This window comes from Papio anubis, chromosome 14, assembly GCF_008728515.1.
Source record: "Papio anubis isolate 15944 chromosome 14, Panubis1.0, whole genome shotgun sequence".
Taxonomy (NCBI): Eukaryota; Metazoa; Chordata; class Mammalia; order Primates; family Cercopithecidae; genus Papio; species Papio anubis.
The window spans coordinates 20,727,749-20,744,977 of NC_044989.1; the positions used below are offsets into that span (position 1 = coordinate 20,727,749).

The following is a 17,229-nucleotide window of genomic DNA, read 5'->3' on the forward strand; positions in this document are numbered from 1 at the left end:
AGCTATGAAGGGTAGAATATAGTTATCATTTCTCAGCTACCTGAAAAATGCCACCATGCCAACTTTCATCATCTTTCCCATTATCATCTAAATGTATATTTGTAATACAGCATCACAAATTAAATGGATGTTTTTAAGCTGTCACGTTAGATTTTCACTGGTCATAAAGCTGGCTTATATTGTTTTCTATTATCTTAGCAACCAATCAGGGCTTTTTAAATACAAGTCATATACAACGCTCCAAAATCAATGTTATGTAACTAAATGTACCTGGTATGGTTAACCGTTAACTTTTCCTATCCTTTATTACTCAATGAGTAATGAATCAATTATGATAGAGATAGTTATCAATTTCAAATATTAAGAATAAATAGAGGACAACATACTTTTTCTAAAGCCCAACTTTTTCACTTGTTGTCAGACTGCTGAATTTAGTAAATGAAATGTATTACCCTAAATAATCAGGATTAAAATAAGCCCATGATGTGGCTTTTTTTTTTTTTTTTTTTTTTTTTTTTTTTTTTAAGATGAAGTGTTATTACACAAAGAAAAAGAAGCAATTCTAAATTATGTATGGAATTAACCTGGGTTGGACTTGGGTAAGCCACAAGCTGGGAAACTAGGCTACAGTTAATCTTCTGATAAATACATCTGGATTTAGAGTACACAATTGTTTAGAAGTTATTTGGTAACTTAGAGGACAATTCCTGCAGGTAAATTATTTCCCCTAAGTTCCTAGCAATAGGGTGATTCTGAGGTTGAAACAAATAAAACCCACCAACCCCCCCCAAAATTGTCTTACCCACAACAAAAGAGAAGCACAAAGGCCCTATAATTTTAAAGAATAAAGTTAGATTTGCTTAGATGCAAATTTTAAAAAATCAGATTATATAGATACAATATGATCAAATATACAATTAGCAGAGATAAGCCTCTGAATTACAATAAGCCAACTCAAAAAAAACCAAAAACAAAAACAAAAAAACATGTTGACCCAGACAGAGACAAAAGAGTCAGCCCAGTATTTTCTCTCCATATTTTTAATAGCAGCAATTATAGTGACAGAATCTACCACAGGGTGATCTATGCTCTCCACCCTGATGACAGAAGTGAGATTCACTGCATTGCACAACAAATTGTTTTCAACTTACTTGTTTTTGGACATGCTCCTGCAGTCGGAGGGAAATTGGAATTATTGTACATACCTTATAAGGAGTAACATATGACACTGCATTTTTCAGAAAATCAGAGTTGGACCTCAGATTTGGTCAAAGTACTTCTAGTTGATTTTCCAGAGGGTATAGATCCCATCGAAGTGGTGATACTGTGATCCTGAGAATCTGCTCTGACCACTTGTTTGGTAGATATTGGGGCAGTAAACCATATGGAAGTTAGATTCTGTCACTCTAAAGATTTTCTCCACCTTTTCATCCAGAGTTATATGACTATTCTTCTTACTACAAGAATGGCAAAATTATAGTGGAAGAAACTAATCGTTAATTTTTTTTTTTTTTTTTGACCACAGAGCTCTTTGATCATCTGGTAAGAGCTAACAACCTCTTATAGAAATCTACAAATGCCCGGAAAATTTTGCACAAAACTTCAAGAGGTTACTCAGCTCCTGAAATCTATCCATGGACCACCCCCCCACCGCCCCAAACTCCTTAATTAAGATGTTTACTGTGACAACTGGAGGATCAGGTTCATACCTTACTCATCTCTGTCTGTGACATGACTTTTACCCGTGACCCAGAGCCTTCAATATTGCCCCAGAGACCCACCTTGCCTTACAGTGTGTTAATAGTGGAGCCACACCAAGTTACTCAGGCAGGATGTGTCACTGATAGCTCCTCAGTGCAGATATCAAGTTTCTGTAAGAATGTCCTGGTGGCAAAAGTTCACACGAAACACAGTACATCAAGAATACAAATACAGCAAGTCTGGGGTGACAGATTTTCTACATTGTTCTACTTTCTGCCTCTCACTGTAGTTATTGTGCATAGTGCCAGACAGACAGACCACACTCCCCACTTGGCTCAGACTCTGTCCCGTACTCTGGCTCCTTCTCTTTTGTTTCTCCATGAGCCAAATTCTTTAGGAATTGCTCTGAATGAACCTCCTGAAAATCTCTAGGATCCCAGCTCTTTGTGATGTCTTTGTTACTGATGGGTAATTAATTGTTACCTGTTGTGAGATTTAAATATTCTTAGTATTCTCTCATTGTTTCTGACCATCCTTCTTCTGTAGCTAGGTCTTTGAGAGCAAGATGTCTATGGGTACTACCCCTTGGGGCTGAGAAAATGGATCAATCGAGATACGTTTCGATACTGGATTGAACTATTAAAGCATTAGGCAGGTAGCACGACTGAATCAAAATAGTTTTAGGAACATTGGAATAGAAGGGCATGCAGTCTCCTCTGCATTTTTCTAACTTTTTGAAAGTGATGCATTGTAATAAATCTTTTCCCCATTACAATAGAGTATACAAAATATGTGTAATAGAGACAAAACTTACCTGAAACACAACTTACCCATATTACATGTGCTGCACTCTATTTTCTATTCTGTTCCATTTTATATTAAAAAAAAAAACAATAAGAAATGCTGTTCACTGCCCATTACGTGGATTTCATGAACCATGAATAGGTGGCGACTTGTTGGCAAAACACTGACTTATCCCATGGGATTGGATTTACAAGGAATTCTACCCTGCCTTGCATTCTTCTCTAAAATCCATAAAAATGTTTTTTTCCTATTTATTAATTTACATAATATTCAAAGAGAATCCTTACGACAGTTCTGAACTGGATTTTATATTAGGTTTCACAGATAACAAGTGGCAAAACTCAGCGCCATAACCAGTCTTAGCATTCCAAATAGAGGGCTATTTCTACCTTATCATGCTGCAATCTATCATCTGATTTTTCCCTGTCTAGACTCCCCACCTTGGTTGGAAGTACCACAAAAGCTAGGAATGTACCTTAGCCATGCTAGGTACCCAGGAGGCACTTAATGAATATATGATAAATGGAATGGAATAACACTCTTGTTCAAAAGCCATGTCTTGGTTTGGCATGTTCTGGGACATCTTTGTTCCAAAACCTTATATAATTCTCTTTTTTTCTTTTCTTTTTTTTTAATTATACTTTAAGTTCTAGGGTACATGTGTACAACATGCAGGTTTGTTACATAGGTATACATGTGCCGTGTTGGTTTTCTGCACCCATGAACTCGTCATTGACATTAGGTATTTCTCCCAGTGCTATCCCTCTCCCAGCCCCCAACCCGCCGACAGGCCCTGGTGTGTGATGTTCCCTGCCCTGTATCCGTGTGTTCTCATTGTTCAACTCCCACCTATGAATGAGAACATGCAGTACTTGGTTTTCTGTCCTTGTGATAGTTTGCTTAGAATGATGAAAACCTTATGTAATTCTTAATAATCATACTTTCTTCATACTCTATGTGCTATTCATTAAGGTGTTGGCACTGGAAACATTTCCCAAGCTTATAGGGAATTCATCAATGAACATAGAGGAGCTATACTGAGAGCTAAACACTCTTTGGTTCCTGCCTGTGATTGAGTTTTTCCAAGAGCTCAAAGAGGGAATTTCAGAAAGGCCAATAAAAGCCCCCAACAGGGGAGTTTTTGTTTTTGCTAGTTTTCCCAAACAGCTGGCTTCCCTAAGGCTGTAATTCGTAAGCCTGGTTTCTACCAGACTCTAAATCCATAATCAATGATAACCTATCAAGCATATGCTCTAATTTATGTTACCTTGGGCCTTTTCTAGCCAAAACCAACATCCCTGGGGAAATACCAAAATATGTCTGTCCTAAGGTAGATACCTTATGTCTGGGGAGGTAGGGGGTGGACAGCTAAGACTTGGTACTGAACAGGCACTGAGTAATCGTCTAATGAATGAAGGAGTATATGGATAAATAATCAAAGTGCGAATGCCTGCCATACATATGTAGGTATTCAGAATGGTTTATATGCATTTATATGAGGCTCTTTTCCCTGGTGACCTAGAAAGAGAAAAGATGGCAATAACATAGTCCTGTGGGTACTTGGGGAAGAAGTCAGGTGGAGAGAGAAACTGAAGGGAGCAAAGGGAAGGTAAGGAGAGAAGAAAAAAAATGAGAGGGAAACATCTGGCTGAAAAAGCAGGGAGGCCAGCAGCTCTGAATGCGGATCACAATCTTTGTTAGTCATCTTTATCTTACTGGTTACTTTGCTGGACTCAAAGTACATGTTTCCTACGGTGGAAGCTCCCTTGTTTACTTATTCTTCCTGACCTAGGTTTAAAAGGCCTGCCTAACCATCGCAGTAGGCTTTTCCTAGCTGATATCCTTGTGAGCTGTGGTGGAGAACAGGGAACAGTGCCCTCGTGGCTCCTGGATTTACAGTTCCTGAGGAAGAACTGCCAAATAGAGGAAGACTTCCCTAATGTCAAATGAAGCAGGATCTTCTGGGCAGGAGGAAAACAGGTGGTGTTGCAATGACAGGGCTCACCTTTCCACCTCGTGTTTGATGAGGCTTTGAGAAAAGAGCCACATTCTTTCCAAAAGTCAGGTCAGAAGCCTTTCCACACTTTGGTTTCCCAATTCAGCACCTGTAATGTCAAATAAAACGAAGGTCCTTGCCCCAAGTGAAGTCATCAGCAAATATCTCTTTGCTCTCCGGGGGATTGTGTTCTCTCACAACATCTTTTGGAATTATCACTTCATACTGAAACAAGGGTTTCATCTTTCCATGAGATGTACGGCGATGAAATTAAGGCCAGGGGCTCTGGGGGCAGAAGAGAAGGCTGGTGCCACTCGTATGCCCTGGATAAGCAGTGAGATGAAGAGCACAGCCTCTAGAGCCAGAGTGTCTGGATCTAAAGTTGGCTCTGCCAACAGGCATGTAAGTCACATATGTTTTATATGCTTCATATGAAAATGGAATAAAAGTCTTATCTATAGGAATAAATAAGTCAATTGAAGTGACGCACTTAAAACAGTGTCTGCATATAGTAGGCATTCATTGAGGTGCTGGCTATTACTGGGATGTGAGAACAGAAACAGTCATTTGCTCAATCCCAAGTTTATTTTGGTACTTTGTTTCTTTATTGTAATAAGGACCAGTGGTTTCAAGAATCCTAGAATGTTAGAACTGAAAGGAACATTCCTTTTCTGGCTATATGAGGCTCAGAGAGAGTGGAGCCCTCCAAGATCACGCAGCTATCTAGTGGCAGATTCAAGACCAAACACCAGGCTTCCCGTTTCTAGACCACTCTCCACTCTACCACCTTCCTTCCTTGGAGGAGGATGTCCAGGACCAAGAAAGCGCTCTTAGGGCAACGATAACAACTGGAACTGTAGTAGCCCCTCCAAGGGCTCCCTTGTCACTACAAAGTTAATCTTAAGTTGGTTCATTCATTCATTCATTCACTCAGCACTGATTTTTATGTTATTCTCAAACAGTACAGAAAAGCGAAACACAGTTCTCATTCTTAAAGAGCTTCTATTGAAATTAGAGCAATAAGATATGAAGATAAAATTATACAATAATACAATCATTTATATTATACAATATTTATAAAATTATATTTCATAAATATAAATATATTTTATATTTATAAATTACATAATAATATAATCATTTATATTAAGTGTCTAAGTATTAGAGAGCTTAGATATATTCTATCTAATCAGCTGCCAGTAAAAGAGTTTACAATAAGGTTAGTAACTTTATGAATTACTAAAATAAACGAAACCAAGCAAGCAAGGAAAAAGATGTGCAAAGCAGTTTGGAGGTTCAATAAGACAAAAAAAGACACCTGGCTAGAAGGATCTGGAAAGTCTTCATGCAGTAAGAGTAAGTGGCATTAGATATGGGCCCTGAAACATGAATAGGTAACAGAATTAGAATGTGACCTTTTCCTCTCTCTTCCATGAATAATTACTTTCTAAATATAAATACATACAAATATATACATATACATATACAAAAAAATGAAATGCAATTCTATATAAATTTTCTGTGGAATTTCAAAGACAAGTAAAACATAATGAATCGAAACGGCAAGAACTTCCAGCACTTCCACCCTTCTTCTGTGCAAGGCAGTTGAAGAATAAGAGGGTTGTTTTAAGAATTATCATCACATATGAGCTCCTAGTTCATATATAACAGTGGTTCCCAACCTTTTTGACACCAGGGACTGGTTTTGTGGAAGACAATTTTTCCACAGATGGGGATTGGGAGTGAGATGGGACTGGGGATGCAGGGGTGATATTTTCAAAATGAAACTGTTCCACCTTAGATCATCAGGTGTTAGATTCTCATAAGGAGTGCACAACCTAGACCCCTCACATGAACAGTTCACAATAGGGTTCATGTTCCTATGAGAATCTAATGCTGCTGCTGATCTGGCAGGAGGCAGAGTTCAGGCCATAATGCTGGCTCACCTGCCACTTACCTCCTGCTTTGTGGCCTGGAACCTAACAGACCGGAGAGTGGTACCCGTCTGAGGCCCTGGGCTTGGGGACCCCTGATCTATAGAATACAAGACAAGTCAGTCCTCACAAGGAAGAAGAATGGTCATGATCAGATTTGGAGAGACAAGCTAATAGACTGGATTTCTATTGCCACCATGCCTATGTATCAGGGGAGGTCTTAAATAAATTATTGGATAATACTGCAGGAGGATAGTCAGAGCCATTGCAGGACTCCAGGCTAGATAGGGAAGTGGGAATAAAAATAGAGAGGAGGAATTTGTTCTATAATACAGACTGTTTTCCAAGGCAGCTACGTCATTTTACATTCCCATCAGCAATGAAGCGGAGTTCCGGCTTCTCCACATCTACATTATCTTTCTTTTTGATTACAATCATTCCAGTGAATATGAATTCGTATCTCATTGTGGTTTCAATTTGTATTTTCCTGATGGTTAATGATGTCGAGCATCTTTCTGAGTGCTTATAGGCAACTTATAAATCTTCTTTGGAGAAATGTCTATTCATATCCTTTGTCCAGTTTTAAATTGGGTGGTCATTTCATTCTTGAGTTTTAAGAATTCTTAATTATGGCTACAAGTCCTTTGCCAGATATATGATTTGCAAATATTTTCTTTCATTCTTTGGTTTGTCCTCTTATTTTCGTGATGGTATGTTTTGAAGTATAAATGTTTTATAATTTTGATGAAGTTCAACAATTTATGTTGTTTTTTCTTTTGTCACTTATGCTTTTATTGTCATTTTTAGGAAACCACTAAGAAACAAAGGTTACACAGATTTACTTTTATATTTTTTTTTTCTAAAAGCTTTATCGTTTTAACTTTTACCTGAAGGTCTATGATCCATTTTGAGTATTTTTTTTTTTTTTTTGGCATGGTGTGAGAAAGTGGTCTAACTTTACTTTAAAAAAATAAACTTTACTTTTTAGAAATTTTAGATTTACAGAAAAATTGAGAAGATAGTACAAAGATTTCCCATATATGCTCTGTTTCCCCTATTAGTGTGGTATACTTGTTACAACTAATGAACCAACGATGATAAATTATCATTAACTGAAGTCCATAATTTATTCAGATTTTCTTAAGTTTTATATAATCTGCTTTATTGTTTTATTTTTTTTTTATTTTGGGATCTCATCAAGGATACCATATTACATTTGGTCATCATGTCTCCCTAGGCTTCCTCTGGCTGTGACAGTTTCTCTGACTTTTCTTGCTTTTAATGACCTCAACAGTTTTGAGGAGTAGTGGTAGGACATCGTAAAGTGTCCTTCTTTTGGGATTTAACTGATGTTTTTATCATGATTAGAGTAGAGATACATGCCTTTAGACTGGGCTAGGGATATGTATTTTGCAAATATTTTTTCCCAGTCTGTGAATGGTTCTTCATTCTCTTAAAAGTGCCTTTTGCAAAGAAGAACATTTTAATTTTAATAAAGTTCAACCTATCATTTTCTTCTATATTTTCTTTTGGAAGTTTCGTAGTTTTGTGTTTTACATTTATGTCCAATCCATATTGAGTTAATTTTTTAAAAGTTTAAGGTCTATGTCTTGTTTTATTTTATTTATTTATTTATTTTTAAGATGGAGTCTCTCTCTGTTGCACAGGCTGGAGTGCAGTGGCATGACCTCAGCTCACTGCAACATCCGTCTCTTGGTTTCAAGAGATTCTCCTGCCTCAGCCTTCCAAGTAACTGGGATTACAGGCACTCACCACCATGCCTAGCTAATTTTTGTATTTTTAGTAGAGACAGGGTTTCACCATGTTGGCCAGGCTGGTCTCAAACTCCTGACCTCAAGTGATCTGCCCTCCTCAGCCTCCCAAACTGCTGAGGTTACAACATGAGCCACTGCTCGCAGCTTATGTCTTGTTTTATATTTTTACATGTAGACTTCCAATTGTTCTTGCACATTTGTTGAAAGGATGATTCTTTCTCCATGGAATTGCCTTTGCTCCTTTGTCACAGAAGACTTGACTGTTTGTGTGGGTTTATTTCTAGGCTCTGTGTGCCATTCCAGCGATTTATGTGTCTATTCTTTCTCGAGTACCACACTGTTTTAATTGCTTTAGCATCATAGTAAGTCTTGAAGTTAGGAAATTTCAGTCCTTTGACTTTATTCTTCTTTAATATTGTGTTCGGTATTCACGGTCTTTTGCTTTTTCATATGAACCTTAGAGTCATTTTGTTCGTACCCATAATGTAGCTTGCTGTGATTTTTATTGGGTTAATATTGAATCTATAAATCAATTTATGAAAAACTGACTATTAAATCTGTCAATCCATAATTATGGACTATGTCTGCTTTCATTTAGATCCTTGATTTTTTTAAAATCAGAATTTTGTAGTTTTCTGCATGGCTATCCTATACATATTTTGTTAGATTTATTTCATTTTTCAATGTTATTATAAATAGTATTTTATTGGTATATAGAAAAAACATCGACTTTTGTATATCAGTCATGTAACCTGGAAACCTCGTATAATCACTTTTTAGTTCTAGGAAATTTTTTTGGTGATTATTTGGGATCTTCTACATCGATAATCATACCATCTGTGCATGCAGATAGGTTTTTTTTCTTCCCAATTGGTGCATTTTAAATTTCTGTCTAATCACACTAGCTGGGACCTCCAGTACAATGTTGAGTAAGAATAGTGAGAGAGAGACATTCTTGCTGTGTACACAATTCTTTGGGGAAAAATTTAGTTTTTTGATATGATGTTAACATATTTTTTTTCTTTCTTTTGGTAGCTGTTCTTTTTCAAGTTGAGGAAGTTCATCTTTATTTTTATTTTGTTGAGAGTTTTTATCAAGAATTGCTTTTGGATTTTTTAAAGTGCTTTTTCTGAATTACTTGATATCATCATGATTTTTCTTCCTTAGCTAGTTGAGGTGCTAGGTTATATTCAGTGTTGTGATGGGTTATATTGATTTGAATGTTGAACCAGATTTGAATACCTGGAATAAATCCCACTTGGTCATGATTTGTAATTGTTTTTTATACATTGTTGAATTTGATTTAATATTTTTAAAGGATTTTTGCTTCTATGTTCATGAGAGATATTGGTCTGTAATTTTCTGTTTTGAATGTCTGTGTATTAGAGCCCTATTGATGGGCTGGTAAAGTCAGGGAGGGGAAACATTCTACAATCTTATGGTTAAGTATCAATGTTTTAGTGTGCCTGGGTCCCTGGCATAAGAACTTCACAAGTGTTTGGTTTTCTGTTTCTGTGTTAGTTTGCTGAGAATGATTGTTTCCAGCTTCATCGATGTCCCTGCAAAGGGCATGAACTCATCCTTTTTTATGACTGCATAGTATTCCATGGTGTATATGTGCCAAATTTTCTTTATCCAGTCTATCATTGATGGGCATTTGGGTTGGTTCCAAGTCTTTGCTATTGTGAACAGTGCTGCAATAAACATACATGTCCGTGTGTCTTTATAGTAGAATGATTTATAATCCTTTGGGTATATACCCAGTAATGGAATTGCTGGGCCAAAAGGTATTTCTGGTTCTAGATCCTTGAGGAATCACCACACTGTCATTCATGGCCATACTGCCCAAAGTAATTTATAGATTCAATGCTATCCCCATCAAGCTACCATTGACTTTCTTCACAGAATTAGAAAAAACTACTTTAATTTCATATGGAATAAAAGAAGAGCCAGTATAGCCAAGACAAGCCTAAGCAAAAAGAACAAAGCTGGAGGTATCATGCTACCTGACTTTAAACTATACTATAAGGCTATAGTAACCAAAACAGCATGGTACTGGTACCAAAACAGATATATAGACCAATGGAACAGAAGAGAGACCTCAGAAATAACGCCACACATCTACAACCATCTGATCTTTGACAAACCTGACAAAAATAGGCAATGGGGAAAGGATTCACTATTTAATAAATGGTGTTGGGAAAACTGGCTAGCCATATGCAGAAAACTGAAACTGGACCCCTTCCTTACACCTTATACAAAAATTAACTCAAGATGGATTAAAGACTTAAATGTAAGACCTGAAACCATAAAATTCCTAGAAGAAAACCTAGGCAATACCATTCAGGACATAGGCATGGACAAAGACTTCTTGACTAAAATACCAAAAGCAATGGCAACCAAAGCCAAAATTGACAAATGAAGTCTAATTAAACTAAAGAGCTTCTGCACAGCAAAAGTAACTATCGTCAGAATGAACAGGCAACCTACAGAATGGGAGAAAATTTTTGCAGTCTATCCATCTGACAAAGGGCTAATATCTAGAATCTACAAAGAACTTAACCAAATTTACAAGAAAAAAAAAACACATCAAAAAGTGGGTGAAGGATATGAACAGACACTTCTCAAAAAAAGACATTTATGTGGCCAATAAACATGAAAAAAATCTAATCATCACTGGTCATTAGAGAAATGCAAATCAAAACCACAATGAGATACCATCTCACGCGGGTTAGAATGGTGATTATTAAAAAGTCAGGCAACAACACATGCTGGAGAGGATGTGGAGAAATAGGAATGCTTTTACACTGTTGGTGGGAGTGTAAATGAGGTCAGAAGAGTTTTGAGTTGCATGCTAGAAATATAAACATTAAGGATGGTTCTGGCATGGAAATAAGGAACATGTTTTTGTAAACTGGAAGAAAGGCAATTCTTGTTACAAAGTGGCAAAGTACTTGGCTGAACTATGTTCTGGTGTTTTGTGTGAGGTAAAAATTGTAAGCAGTGAAACTGGATATTTAGCTGAGGAGATTGCTAAGCAAAGTGTTTGAAGGAGCAGCTTAGTTTATTCTGACTGCTTATAATAAAATGCAAAAGTAGAAACATGAATTGAATAATGAATTTTTAAGCAAAACGTTTTGGAAAATTCTCAACCTATCATTATTGCAAAAGAAGAAGAAAGCTTGTTCTGAAGAGAACAAGGGTGTGGCTAAAGAACCATTTGAAAAAGAGATCATGGGTGCAACTCATGGACTTAATCAGCCATCTCATCAGAGGCTGGGAATAGAGATTGGATTATGCCATCAGAGATACTGCCAGTTTGAAGTAAAGGAGACAGAGAAGGTAGTAGAGAATGGAGGAAGGCTGTCAGACTTATAGGATTTTATAGGATGAAACCATAGAGTATTTTGCTTTGAACATGTGCTGCCTTTCAAGAACAGAGAAGAAACCCAAAGATGATTCAGAGATCCTTAGGGCTGCTACCACTCTCACTATGGTTGGAGCCCGGTGGGACAGGCTGCCTCCACCTCAGTTTCAAAGAGTAGTACTGTGTCCAGCAGATCATGGATGGGGACCTTTCTGAGAATTCAATGAATGGAGCTTCCCCCTACCCTCAGCTGAGATAATAAGGCTACCCCCACAGAACAGAAGGGGTTGGGCCACCCACAGAGCTGGGGGGTTACACTGCCACTCCAATGGGCCTAGAGAGGGCAGAATATCAAACCAAAGCAGATAATTCTTGAACTTTAAGACCTAATGGAATTTACCTTGCTAGATTCGGACTTGCTATCACCTCTTTCTTCTTTTGTAGTTCTCCCCTTTGAAATGGGAATGCCCATCCTATGCCTGCCCCACCATTGTATTTTGGAAGCATGTAATGTGTCTGGTTTCATAGGCTCATCACTAGAATGGAATTTTTTTGCTTCAGGATGAATTATACCTCTATAGTGTTACCCATATTTGATTTAGATACTATTTAGATGAGACTTCAGACTTAAGAACTGATGCTAAAATGAGTTAAGACTTCAGGGCTATTGGAATGGAGTGAGTATATATTTTGCATATGAGAAGAACATGAATTTTGGGAGTCCAGGGATGGAATGTTACAGGTTCAATGTTTATGCCTCAACCCCTCTGCCATTTATATATTAAGGCCCTAACTCCCAATGTGATGGAGTTTGGAAAATGGGGCTTTTGGAAGGTAATTAAGATTAGATGAGGTTGTGTGGGTGGAGCCCTGTGAGAAGAGACATGAGGGAGTTTGCTTGCTGTCTCTCTCTTCCTGCACATATGTATACAAAGAAGTCATGTGAGCACATGGTGAGATGGCAGCCACCTACAAGCCACAAGATGAGAACTCAGAATGAAACCTACCTTACCAGCACCTTAATCTTGGATTTCACCAGACTCCATAACTGTGAGAAACAAACTTCTTTCTTTTAAGCCATCCAGTCTATGGTATTTTGCTATGGCATTCTGAGCTAAGACAAGAGTTAATATTTATTAAATACCAACTATGTGCTTGGCACTGTGCCTCATTGAAATAAAACTAGGAAGTAGGTATTAGTATTTCCAATTTGCCTATGAAGAAAATAAAGCTCAGCATGACACAACTAGTAAGTGATGGCAGATATTATCACATTGCCCTCCGCTCCAAAGAAGCTAAACTGATTTATTCTCTCACCAACCATCCCCTCCCCACACACTTACCAACCTTGATAACTAACCCCCAATACACAAGTATGTCTTATCGGTAGGGTTTGATTTCATTTCTCCCTTTTTCAAGCTAATGATTAAAAATGACTGACAACTTCTGAACTTGGTACAAAGTATTGTCTTTGATATAATATGAGCAGGTATACATCTATGTTACTTTTTCAATGGCTATATTTTCTATTATTGCATATATATACCTCTTACTGTATCTATTTGTTGAACAAACCCCTATGCCCCATAAAACATTTTTAAGTTGCATCAAGTCCTTCTCTGTTAAAGAAAAGCAACAACAATTTTTAAAAGATGCTGCAATAAACAGCCAGTATACCTATCTTTGTGGTTATGTGTAAGTTGATTGGTAGGATATAGTCCCAGAAGTAGAATTGATGTTCAGAAGACATAAAAATTTTGTATCTTATGTAGTCTTCTCTACTAAAAATATTTATTCTGTGTTTTCTTCTAGTTCTTCTATGATTTCATTTTTTTTTTACCTTTATTTCTTGGATTTATTTGAAGTTTATTTTGGCATCAATAGTAGTAAAAGGTTGAACCTTAATAATTTTTACTAATGCCATTTATTGACAAATCAATTTTTCAACATTGATTTGAAATGCTGTTTTTATTGCATAAAAAATCCTCATATATACTGGTCATCTTCTGGACTATCAATTCTATTTCATTGATCTAGTTTTCTAATTTCAAATTATTTAATATCCCCATAGCAGCATGCTAAAATGCAAAGGCCTTAGAATGAAGATTCCTGAAGTCAAATCATTTATCAAATATGTGACTTTAGCCTAGCCCCTAAAGTGTATTTGTTCTTCACCTTCCTCATCTCTAAAAAGATAAAATGTCAAACTAGTATTGCCTAATGACTTCTTCCCTAAGCCAAAATCTTGAGATGGACGTAAGAGGGAAAGGAGTTGAAGGAACTCCTCTTAAGAAACCATACTCAGAAAGTCACGCATACACACACAAACCCATGAGGATTCATGGGGAAGCAGAAGAGTGCTGGGGACTTATATAGGTAGAAAGTGGTGAATTGGAAAGGGAAGGCATCAAGGGGAACTTTTAGGAAATAACTTGAGAAAAGGAGATTCTAGTTTTACCCTGTTTTATTGCCCACATTGTTCTGGGAGAGTTGAGCTCAGAGGTGAGATTAGGGAAACTGAAATTGGTTTGGAACTGAGTGATGTGTTCCTAATACACTGTAAAATTTGGCTGAAACTTGCCTTTTGGGTGAATATCAGAGGATACTCAGAGCCCCACAAAAGAGGGGTCTCAAAACTCAAAACAAATAATAATGCAACTGAAGGAATATACACTAATGATGAAGCTAGGACTCCCAGGTTTGCCCTTTCCCTACTGCTCTCCCAAGGAGGAAGGTAGTAGTACCAGCTCGAGCCTTAGGATAACATCACACATCACAGTGCTGAAGGCTATCGTGGATGATAGCCTCCACTAAGACAGGTGAAATATCGAAGTTAGCTGGAAAGTGGCTGAGTTGGTATTTGAACATGCTCTCTGATTACAAAACCTGTGTTCTTCCTACGAAGTAATTTTTCTCCATTGGTGGAATTCTTCAATAATGACAACAATGACAACTTTCCTCTTGTCATTCAGTATGTGACACTGTTGGATCCTAAATTTCTTTTAGTATAATGATTATAATAATAACAATGAAAAACTAGACAGAATTGCTTGAACCTGGGAGGTGGAGGTTGCAGTGAGCCAAGATTGCGCCATTGCACTCCAGCCTGGGCAACAAGAGCAAAACTCTGTCTCAAAATAAATAAATAAATAAATGTTTTTTCAAAGTTACAGAATGTTAATAGGGGGATATGTAGTTGCTTGACATTTTCTTGTCTTGGTTTTTATTCCTCAAATCTGACACAAGAGACTTCTAACTGGCTTCAAGGATCTCCTTAGCCTGACTGATCCTAACTCATCATAAGAGATGTCCCCAAAAACAATTACGACTGTGTCATTCTTTTAATTCAATTCAGAACCCCCAGTGGTTACCCACTGACTACAGGCCAAATTCCTCATTATGAATGCTATTTTGTGCTCATTATCCAGGAAGGGGTCATAAGATATTAGAGGGATTCTTGAGGCATTGTTCCTTTTAGTGTAAGGTTAAGGGATTAAATGAACATCAGATAATCTCTGAGGTCCGACTCAAACTAAAGTTTTCAAGTCCCTATGCCAATAGGCTTCAAATTATCTCCTAAGCCTCATCTTCTCTAACTCCTTGATACAAATCTATCTTTATTTTTTAGGTACTTATAACTTTTGCCATTAGAAATGTATTTTCATATAAGTTCAGAATGCATAAAGCTTGATATTTAAGAACTCAACATCAATGAAGCCTTTCCTTCTGCTTCAATGATTTTATTAATTCAGGTCTTCATGTTCCATAAATTGTCATTGATTTAGTAATTTGATGAAAACATTTATATACAAATATTCCACTAAAATGTAAAGCCTGTAGATACCAAGAAATTTATTCAGCCATAGATAGAGTCTTAGAATAAAACACTCTGAATACACACAAATGAATAAGATATAAGAATATAATTGAAAAGCACTTATACTGGAGGAATTTGATTATGTATGTCCCTAGAGATAAAATTTTATTAGAATCACCATCTCTCCATCCTGTTTTATTCAAAGACCTTTCATATAGTACCTTGCTTTTATGTTTAGAGTTTATGCCTAAATTTAACTCCATTATTCTCTTAGTTACTTTACTATTTATTTGTTTAAAAAAAGATTTGAAATGCTAGAATACAGTTAACCATTGCAAAGCTTCACAAAGTTCTAAATGCTCCTGGACTCTTTAATAACTGAGTTATCCTAGATAGTTGCTTTCTATGTAACTATTCTTTTTAAGAACAGCATTTTAAAATCATTTTTGTCATTCCAAAAGAAATTTTTCTACAACGAGGGCATCCTCATCAGAGGATAATGAACATAGTATTTTAATTATGATTAAGATCATCACTAATCTTTTCCCTTTCTTCAGTACCATTTATTGAGCAGATATTGGGTGAAGTTGACTACACAGAGTCTGTATAGGACAGGAGTGCTTTCATTTTCATTCATTCCAAAATAATTTGAAACTTCAATTTTGTTATTTTCTTATCCAATGAGTTATTTAGAAGTGACTTAAAATATCTAGCTGTCTGCGTTCAATTTTTTAAAAATTTCTAATTTTAACATACTGTGGTTAGATAAGTGGTTTGTATATATATATTTAAAATTTTGCTGTAATTTCCTTTGTGGCTTCTATAAGGGCATTTTTTTGGTAAATGTTATCTAAGTAAATAAACTGTGTATTCTCAGTTAGGTGTAAGTTCTATGTATATCTATTAGCATAAACTTATTAATTTTATATTTAAATACTCTATATTTTTATTCATAGTATATCATAGTAGGAGACTGTAACAGACCACTATGATGTGATGTGTATTTGTTTTCTTTTGTGATTTTACCAAATTTTTAGGTATTTCAAAATGATATTGAGGCATTTTAGGTTCATGATCATTATATCTTGCTGGTAAATTATTTGACAATGTGAAATGCCCTCTTTTGATACTTTTAATGCTTTGGCTTTCAATTCTATTTTGTCTGATACTGATGTTGCTGTTCTCATCCTACTGTTAATACCTGCCAGGTATACCATTTTTCTATTCGCATCTACTGAAATTTTATTTTAATAATTACATTTTTTTAAATTTCCAGGGTTTGGCTTTGGTTTGTTTTATCACAGATAGCTCCTCATTTGTTATTTTGATGCCATACTATATTTGAAGACACTAATTAAACTTCTTAAGAAAAGTCCTTTTCTTACCATCTATTAAATTTTTCATAGTTGTAATTCTGTTGGGCTGTTATATATATCTTTTATGGAGGCTACATGCTAAATGTTGTTGATTCTCGACTGTGGGCTCATCTTGGTGGTTTGAATTCCCTCCTAGACTCCTTACACTTACACTCCCACAGCCAGCCTTAGGGAAGGTATAGAAACAGCTTTTGAGGTTTGTGCTCCTCCCTGTTTTCAGTGAGAATGAGGGAAAGTTAGGATGGGTATTGCTGGCCCTGACCCTCATTCTTAGGCTGGCTTCTGTGCAAAGACAGACGTGAAATGGTAGAGAGGTAAAGAGTGGAATGTACATGGCATGACCAGTGTGGATGCCCCAACTCATTTTCTTATCATCTGCATTAGCTTCCACCTCCTGTCTAGTCCTACCTTCTACCACCTCTAAGCATGGGTACCCTTGGTGATGCTCCTGTCTTCTGT

At 36.5% G+C, this 17,229-nt stretch overlaps 1 protein-coding gene across 1 annotated transcript in view; it reads left to right on the forward strand.

The window, feature by feature from the left end:
• The first annotated feature begins 4,405 nt into the window (after positions 1-4,405).
• Positions 4,406-17,229, forward strand: part of TDRD15 (tudor domain containing 15) — a 65,147-nt gene continuing 52,323 nt past the window's right edge. The window contains exon 1 of the mRNA XM_021924619.2: positions 4,406-4,903. The gene's annotated coding sequence lies outside the window, so the exon portion shown is untranslated. The remainder of the gene's footprint in view (positions 4,904-17,229) is intronic.